A 9953-nucleotide genomic window follows, 5' to 3' on the forward strand; every position below is an offset into this window, starting at 1 on the left:
TGGCATCACAAGAATGTTCAATGCAATCAGCAAAATCCCAAATGCTGGAAATTTCTAAAGGACAGAAATCTCTATTTCTTCACCAAAAAATAAAGAGGAGAAACGTGTAGATTAAAATAGATTGAAGAGACTTACCACCAAATGTAACCAGTGGCCCTTTTTAGATAGTGATTCAAACAAACCAACTGCTTAGAATATACATACAGGGACTTCCCTGGTGGTACAGTGGTTAAGAATCCGCCTGCCAATGCAGGGGACACGGGTTTGATCCTGGTCTGGGAAGATCCCACATGCTGCGGAGCAACTAAGCCCACGCACCACTACTGAGCCTGCGCTCTAGAGCCCGCGAGCCACAACTACTGAGCCCATGCACCTAGAGCCCCTGCTCTGCAACGAGACAAGCCACCACAATGAGAAGCCCATGCACTGCAATGAAGAGTAGCCCCCGCTCCCTGCAACTAGAGAAAGCCTACGCTCAAAAATGAAGACCCAATGCAGCCAAAAATAATAAATAAAAATTTTTTAAATATAGGTTAAAAAAAAGAATATATAAAATAGTGAAAATAAAACAAAATATACATACATACACACACACACCCCTGACAGTGCACCCTGCAGGGAATTCAGGAATGAGAAAAACAGGATACTGGCCCTAGATAGTTGAGATGCGTTATCTAAAGAATAATTTCAATGAGCCCAGACTCATGCATCTTCCCATATACAGAAAAATACTAAAATAATTAACTTGAGACACCCTTTTTTTTTTTATGATTAGCAGTAATCCTTTGACATTCAACAACATGGTTCGGGGTTTTTTTTAAATTAATTAATTTATTTATTTTTGGCTGCGTTGGGTCTTCGTTGCTGCGCACGGGCTTTCTCTAGTTGTGGCAAACGGGGGCTACTCTTCACTCTTAGTTGCAGTGCACGGGCTTCTCGTTGTGGTGGCTTCTCTTGTTGCAGAGCACAGGCTCTAGGCACACGGGCTTCAGTAGTTGTAGCTCGTGGGCTTAGTTGCTCCACGGCATGTGGGATCTTCCCGGACCAGGGCTTGAACCCATGTCCCCTGCACTGGCAGGAGGATTCTTAACCACTGCGCCACCAGGGAAGTCCCTACATGGGTTTTTGTTTTTTTGTCCCCCCCCAGCCCCCGCCAGCAAAACTCCTATATATCCTGGCTCCTCCCTCACCCCTTTGGAACAGTTTTTCAGAGCCATCTCAGAGGCTGGCTCCCAGGCTATAGTCCTTAGTAGGTCCCCAAATAAAACATAACTCACAACTTTTAGGTTGTATTTTTTCTTCAGTCAGCAGCAACGGTGACTACAGTTAACCATACTGTATTGTATATTTGAAAGTTGCTAAGAGAGTTCTCATCACAAGAAAAAAAAATTTAACTATGTGTGGTGATAGATGTTAACTTATTCTGGTAATCATTTCCCAGTATATACATATATCAAATCATTATGTTGTACACCTAAAACTAATACAATATTTTATGTCAATTATGTCTCAATTAAAAATATAATTATTAGATATTTTTTAGATCTGATAATCATTTTTTTTCTTTTTTCTTTCTTTTTTAAAAAAAAAATTTTTGGCTGTGCTGTGCGGCATGTGGGATCTTAGTTCCCCGACAAGGAATCAAACCCACGCCCCCTGCAGTAGAAGCACAGAGTTTTAACCACTGGACCACCAGGGAAGTCCCAATTGTATTGTTTTTAAAAGAATCCGTGTCTTTTAGTGAAATACACTGATATATTTATGGATGAAATGATATGCCTGAGATTAGCTTCAAAAGAATATGAGGGGAGAGGGTATGGATGAAACCAATAGCTATGACTTGATAACTGAGGAATCATGCTTTTAACGTGAATGTTTGACATTTTCCATAATAAATTTTTTTTTATTTTAAAAGCAAAACGGGGGGGAATACCCTGGCAGTCCAGTGGTTAGGACTCCGAGCTTTCACTGCCAGGGCCCGGGTTCAATCGCTGGCTGGGGAACTAAGATCGCCGCATGGTGCAGCCAAAAAATAAATAAATAAAAAATTGAGGGCCTCCCTGGTGGCGCAGTGGTTGAGAGTTCGCCTGCCGATGCAGGGGACACGGGTTCATGCCCCCGTCCGGGAGGATCCCACATGCCGCAGAGTGGCTGGGCCCGTGAGCCATGGTCGCTGAGCCTGCGCATCCGGAGCCTGTGCTCCGCAGCGGGAGAGGCCACAACAGTGAGAGGCCCGTGTACAACAAAAAAAAAAAATTGAGAAAAAATTAAAAAATAAAACAAATAATAATAATTATAACAACAACAATAAATCTCAAACCACACCAATCTGACATCCACCCCACCACTCCACAAAGACTGCTCATGTGTAGGTCCCCTCTGATCTCTAAGAGGCCAAATCCAGAGTTGGCTTTCTGTCCTGTGGACTTCAGGAATGCTTAAGAGTCAACTTCTTCTTCCCTCCTGGGACACTCACTCTCCTCTCTTCCATGACACTCTCCCAAGTGGCTCTCTGGCCAATTCGTCTAAATGTCCTTTTCAGTTTCACCAACTCTACCTGCCCTCTAAAGGTTGAATTTCCCCAGGATCCAGTCCTGGACCCTCTTCCCTATATCCCTAGGTAATCTCATTCATTCCTATGGATTTCAATATCATCCTAGTCTGCTGGCTCCCAAATCCGTGTCTCTAGCCTACAATCCTCCTTTAAGTTACAGACATATAGGTCATATGACATGACATGACAAGACTAGCCTGACATCTCTTTTAAATGGCTTTAATCTTACATGCCCAAACCCTTAATTCCACCTGCCACCTCAAACCTGGTCCTTCCCAGGGCTTCCCCATCTTTTCCATCTACTTTTTTTTTTTTGGCCACACAGCACGGCATGTGGGATCATAGTTCCCTGACCAGGGATTGAACCTGCACCCCCTGCAGTGGAAGCGTGGAGTCTTAACCACCAGACCACCAGGGAAGTCTCATTTCCATCTCCTTAAATGACCCCACTACCATCCAATTGCTCAGGCAGGTAGCAAGGTGTTGTTACAATTCCTCTCTTTCCTCACTGGCCCCCTCTTGTCATCCAACTCATCATAACAAGTCCTGTCAGGCTTCCCTGGTGGCACAGTGGTTAAGAATCCACCTGCCACTACCAGGGACACTGGTTCGAGCCCTCGTCCAGGAAGATCCCACATGCCCGTGGGAGCAACTAAGCCCATGCGCCACAACTACTGAGCCTGCGAGCCACAACTACTGAGCCCACATGCCACAACTACTGAAGCCTGCACACCTAGAGTCTGTGCTCCGCAACAAGAGAAGCCACTGCGATGAGAAGCCCACACACTTCAAAGAGTGGCCCCTGCTCGCCGCAACTAGAAGAAAGCTCGTGCGCAGCAACGAAGACCCAACACAGCCAAAAATAAATAAATAAAACATTTAAAAAACAAGTCCTGTCATTTCTGTCTCCAAAAGGAGTACACGTATCCTCCGTCTCTCCAACCCTGAGCCAATTCACCACCATCTTTTGCTCAGATTACTGCAGCCTCCTAAAAGTCTCTTTGTCTCCTTTCTTGCCATCTTCCAATCCATTCCCCTCAAAACAGCCAGTGTAATTAATATTTTAAGTCTTTAAAAATTATAGGGACTTCCCTGGTGGTCCAGTGGTAGAGAATCCACCTTACAATACAGGGGACGTGGGTTTGATCCCTGGTCAGGGAACTAAGATCCCACACGCCGCAAGGCAACTAAGCCCGCATGCCACAACTACTGAGCTCGCGCACCTCAACTAGAGCCCACGTGTTGCAAACTACAGAGTCCACGCGCTCTGGAACCCATGCACAACAACTAGAGAAGAGAAAACCCACATGTCACAACTAGAGAAAAGCCTGCTCACCACAACGAAGAGCCCATGTGCCATAATGAAAGATCCCGCATGCCTCAGCAAAGTTCCCACGTGCTGCAACTAAAACCCGATGCAGCCAAAAATAAATTAAATAAATAAATAATCGTTTTTAAAATTAAAAAATAAATTAAAAATATAGATTGTCATTACTGTACTTTAAACCCTCCAATGGCTTCCTATCTCACTTGTAATAAAATCCAAATTCCTCACCTCTCCTACACAGGAGACCGTTCAGGATCTGAGCCCTCCTACCCTCCAACTGCATCCCATGCCCTCTCCCTCCTGGAGTGACTCTGGCTCTTTTTCAAGGTCTTAAACATGGCACACTGCTTTTTGGCTCAGGCCATTTATTCCTACTACTCCTTTGGCCTGGACCACACTCCCCCCACATCTCAACCAGGCTGGCTCCCCATCCTTGAGACCGCACCTGAAACACAACCTCCTCAGAGAGCCCTTGGGAGCATCACTGTACCCTGGGCATTTCCTTCACAGCAACCATCACATCTGTAATCATTCAGTCAGTTGTTCCCTTGTACAAAGGGTCTTGTGTCCTTTCAACTGAAAACTCCATAAGGGTGAGAAGCAAAGAGCCTGGGCCATAGTAAGCACTCAATGAATTTCTTTTATCATGGTAGAATTCCATGAATCTTTTGTGAAGCACCAAAGCTTACAGTCTGATTGGAGAGACACGGTTTATAAGTATGAAACAATTAGGAAGCAAAAGCAGACAGCATAATCAATGCAAAAGTGAGGGCTTCCCTGGTGGCGCAGTGGTTGAGAGTCCGCCCACAGATGCAGGGGACACAGGTTTGTGCCCCGGTCCGGGAAGATCCCACATGCCGCGGAGCGGCTGGGCCCGTGAGCCATGGCCGCTGAGCCTGCGCGTCCGGAGCCTGTGCTCCGCAACGGGAGAGGCCACAACAGTGAGAGGCCCGCGTACCGCAAAAAAAAAGAAAAAAAAAAAAAGTGAGTTGCCCAGCTTGTGAGTGCAGGAGTGCAGAAGAATTCACATCAGGTTCTCTGCTAAGAACAAAGTCAATTCACATACCACTTTTTCAAGGTGGAAATAGAGCCTGAGGCACTGAAAAATGCAATCAAATGAAAGGGTCGGAAAGGCCCAAGCAAGACGATCAGGATACCAAGAGACTGGCATTTCTCTTCCGTCCCCTCCCAGGGTTATACCAAAACTGCCTTAGAAAGTCGTAGAAGATTGCAGAGAGACTTTGCCTAAGAGTCAGAAAACCTGAGGACCCCAATCCCCACCTTTAGCTGGTTGTTGACCTTGGGCAGGGCACCCGTGCTCTTTGTGGCTCCATTTCTCACCTGACATTCAAGGATGGGAGTGGGCTCTTGAGGGCTCTCTCCTGCTCTCAAGACATTTTAGGTTTCCAAGCGACCACGTGTAGCTGGGTAAGCTACACAGGGGCAGAAATCACTTTACAGGGTGAAACCAACTGTCAAGGGAAAGCCACTGGGATTCAGGGCTCATCTCACCATGTTCTGGAACCACACTAGGTGTGGCAGGAGATCAGCCTATTGTCACCTACCCAGTAGCTGCTTCCATCCCACTCCCGGAGTCAGGATCCAGGGAAGAGAGGGGAGACTGGCTTTCAGACGCAGCAAAAGATTTGTGAGGAACCCTTCCCCTTGGCTCCCAGGCCAGGAAATGCCTGGCGGAAGGCGAGGCAGTTGAAAGCACTAGGACGGGAGCCAGGCAGCAAGGAGCAGGGCTGCGTGGGGCGTGGGGTTTGGGGCCCAGGCAGAGCATTATTTTAGACCAACAGGAAAGAAAAAGTCATGGTTCCCACCAACTTCCCAGCCCCTGGAAACTGGAAATCACTAGCGATCCACAGGCCTGCGAACGCTTCCACCCTCTCCCGCCCAGCAGAGATGGCTCTGTCTGCAGGGGAGAATGAGACCTCGGGGCGCGTGGTTCCAGTACAGTCTCCATTTGCAGGACTTGCTTCCACGTCTAGAGAAAAACTTTAGAAAAAAATGACCTTTTCTTCCCACCCAGCCCCGCTGGCCAAAATCTCTCTCAAAGCTTGGCTTCAGCCCCTCATACTAGGGATTATACCCAAGTGGGAGGGTGACAACCAGTGGCTACCATACAGTCGGGAAAGAGAGAAAGAGTTGTCAGCCACCTGAAGTTCCATGGGGATGGGGAGAAGGTGGGGAGGAAGGTCTGAGGAAGGCCAGCCTTCAGGGAAGCCAGCTGAGGGGGCAGGGTGTGAGGTGGAGAAGGGCAGCCAGGGGTGGGAGTCCACAGCCTGCCAAGGACCAGTCCTGGGCACTGGGCCCGGTGCCCATTCTCTGATCTGCCGCATTGTTCAGCTATTTCCTTCCCAGGAAGTAGTAAGCGGGTGGAGGGGGCCAGGGCTTGCATGGCGGGAGTGAATGGAGCAGGATGGAGCTTCCACTGGGGGAGGGGACCGTGGGTCCATTCCCATGACCAGCTGCCCTTCCGGCTGCCCTGGAGCTGCGTGGGAAAAGGTCTTGGAAGTGCTGGGGACAGTGTGTGTGAGCGCGTGTGTGTGTGTGTGTTTTCATTTTTGTCTGACTGCCTTGCTTGGCTTTAGTCACAGGACAAAGCCCTTTGAGAAACAGTCACCAGTCTACATTCCCACTGGGCTGTGTCTTGGGAGAGGTGTAAGAACCTGCCCCAGCGCCTGAGAGAAGGACACTGGAGGCCTTAGGTCCAACTCCCTGGAGGAGTCTTGGCTTCTAGTGAGTCTAGATTGGCTGACTCCCTGGATTTACAAGGATGCTTCTGGAACCTTCTGCTAAGCTCCCAGCTTCCTGGCAGGGCTCTGTTACTAGCTGGATGTTGGAAAGGGGGTGGGAACTGGACATGGAGAGTGAGGTCAACCATTCCCACAGCATCCCCCTAAGAAGCCCAGAACCCTTCATGACCACTTGGATCTTAGCGCCAAGCGGCATGCTAAGAGATTATATGACAGGCCAGTGCTCCGCCTTCCAGCAAGACGCCGTAAAGCAGAGATCACAAACTAGCAGCCTACAAGCCAAGTGCATCCTGCAGACACATGCCTTGTTTGGTAAGCACAGTGCTTAAGAAGGTTTTGAGCCAATATTGAGAGATTTCACCAAAAAACCTCCATTTCTGGCCTTTTGAAAAAGAAAACTGAAGCCATATTCTCCCGAGACAGCAGTTGCTGCTCTCCCATGACGAAGCTGAAGGAAACTCCTCAGTCTAGGTGTTGTCTCATGAAGAGACTTGCCGCGTGTGAGTGCAAATCCATGGAAAGAAACACAGCTGAGAAAGCCAACACCAAACTGAAAGCCAAGGTCACCTCTGGGGAGGTAGGGAGGGGACCAGAAATGGAAGAAATGGCCCCAGGTCTGACCATAAAGTTTTACTTTTGTATAAGGAGATTATAGTCATACACAACTTGCATAATTAAAATGAACAAGAAATAGAAATGGGGCTTCCCTGGTGCCGCAGTGGTTGAGAGTCCGCCTGCCGATGCAGGGGACACGGGTTCGTGCCCCGGTCCAGGAAGATCCCACATGCCACGGAGCGGCTGGGCCCGTGAGCCATGGCCGCTGAGCCTGCACGTCTGGAGCCTGTGCTCCGCAATGGGAGAGGCCGCAACAGTGAGAGGCCCACATACCGCAAAAAAAAAAAAAAAAAAAAGAAATAGAAATGCCTTAGCCTAGTAACTGTTAGTCTGACCTCAGTTTACCTTCCAGTTTATCTCAGATTACTCTCCTCCAGTCACAGTTCCCTGAACATGCACCCTCTTTCTGCTTGCGTACCTTTTCTCTCTTTTTCCTACCCACAATGCCTTTCTCTTCCTCCTCCTCCTGCTCTACGAAGCCAAATCCAGCCAATCCTTCAAGACAGTAGTCTTTCAATAATTTAGCTCACGTACACTCTAAACAAAATTTTAAATGATGTACCCCACAATAAAGCTGGTTTTTTAAAAAAACTATGTATTCTCTTGAAATTTTTAAATAAGAAAAAAATGTTTTTTTCCAACCGGGTTTAAATAGTTGCAAAGGATGTGATTTCTGGTATATTGGAAATATTAACATTTAAAAATAAAACTTGTATTAAATGTATCCAGTGGAATCACAGTGGTTTGATACCCATCATCAAGCATTTGCAAAATACATAAGCAAGCTCTTCTTTAACAAAGGAAAATTTACATCATTGCTTTTTCTCCTTGAATTCATACTTTCTTTCCATTCCCCACCCCACATAATGCTATCCTAATGTAATATATAGTTTATGTTTGAAAATCTCTTATTGATCATCAAACCACACTTTGCTACCATAAAAAAATATATATATATAATATAAATTAAAACTAATGAATGAATAAACTGTGGTATATACATCCAATGGTATATTTTTCAGCCATAAAAAAAGAGTGAAGTACAGATACATGCTATAAACATTATACTGACTGGATGAATCTCAAAAACATTATGTTAAGTGTAAGAATCCAGGCACAAAAGGTCACATTATTGTATGACTCCATCTATAGGAAATGTTCAGAAGAGGTAAATCCAGAGAGACAGAGTACAGATTATTGGTTGCCAGGAGTTGTGCAGAAGAAGGAATGGGGGTGACTGTTTAATGGGTATGAGGTTTTTCTTTGTAGTGATGGAAATGCTTTGGAACTAGATAGAAGCAGTGATTGCACAACATTGTGAATATACTAAATGCCACTGAATTGTTCACTTTAAAATGGTTACTTTTAGTTATGTGAATTTTACCTCAATAAATTATGTTTTAAGAGCTTAAAAAATTAAATTTGTATCCTTTCCTTATTTTTTGTGACCATAAGGCTCTAGATTTTTAAGTTTCCTTCTGGATTGACTTATCATTACAATGATCTTAGTTCACTGTCAAAACAACAAATAGGGCTTCCCTGGTGGCGCGGTGGTTGAGAGTCCGCCTGCCAATGCAGGGGACACGGGTTCGTGCCCCGGTCCGGGAAGATCCCACATGCCGCAGAGCGGCTGGGCCCGTGAGCCATGGCTGCTGAGCCTGCGCGTCCGGAGCCTGTGCTCTGCAACGGGAGAGGCCACAACAGTGAGAGGCCCACTTACCGCAAAAAAAAAAACAAAAAAAAACACAAATATATATTGCAAATGTTGATGGGGAATTATTAAACATTTGAAGTAGAATTTTATAGGAAATACAACTCATATTGAGATAGATGTATACATGCTGGGATGAGACAGTGATCAGCACCAATTTTATTTCCACATTTCATTTTTATAGATGTAAATGCTGAGAAATCTTGTTCACATAAATAAGTACGTGGGAGTAGGAGAAGTTCCAGCCGAGCCACTCAGTAGCACCTAATCATCCAGCAGGTGACAACTGAATTTGTTTCACCTCCTTCAACTGTTAAAAGCAAAATATTGCAAAATCTTTGATTTGCAGAAGGATTTCTTGCCCAGTCATTTTGAGTCATTTACCTTCTCAATATTGAAATCACTTATTTATTTATTTATTTATTTTTAAATTTTATTTATTTTTTTGCCTGAACTGTGTGGCATGTGGAACTTCCCCGACCAGGGATCAAACCCACGCCCCTGCAATGCAAGCACAGAGTCTTAACCACTGGACCACCAGGGAAGTCCTGAAATCACTATTTTAAATTTTGGAGCTTTGTTTGGAGCCTCAGAGAATTTTACGCACTGAGGCAACATACCAAAATAAGATTTAGGATGGGCAGGAGATAAGTCCTTTACATAGTATAGGCGAAGTTATGCTAAGCAACCTCAAAATCTCAGTTCCTTAAACCAATAAAGGCTCCCTTCTCCTCCACCCCAACCCCCAACTCACGATACATGTCCATTGCAGGCCAGCTGGAGGTTCTGATCTATACCATCATCACTCAGGGATCCAGACTCCACCATCTGAAATGTCATCGGTCACCATGGCAGAGAGAAGGTAAGAAGAAGAATCACACACTGCCTCTTAAATGCTTCCACCCAGAAGAGACTCATTTTTGCTATTTCACTGGGCGAAGCAAGTCACGTGGCCACAACTAACTTCTAAAAGGTGGGAAAGGA

This window comes from Mesoplodon bidens (genome assembly GCF_964165515.1).
Source record: "Mesoplodon bidens genome assembly, chromosome: 3".
In the NCBI taxonomy this organism is placed as follows: Eukaryota; Metazoa; Chordata; class Mammalia; order Artiodactyla; family Ziphiidae; genus Mesoplodon; species Mesoplodon bidens.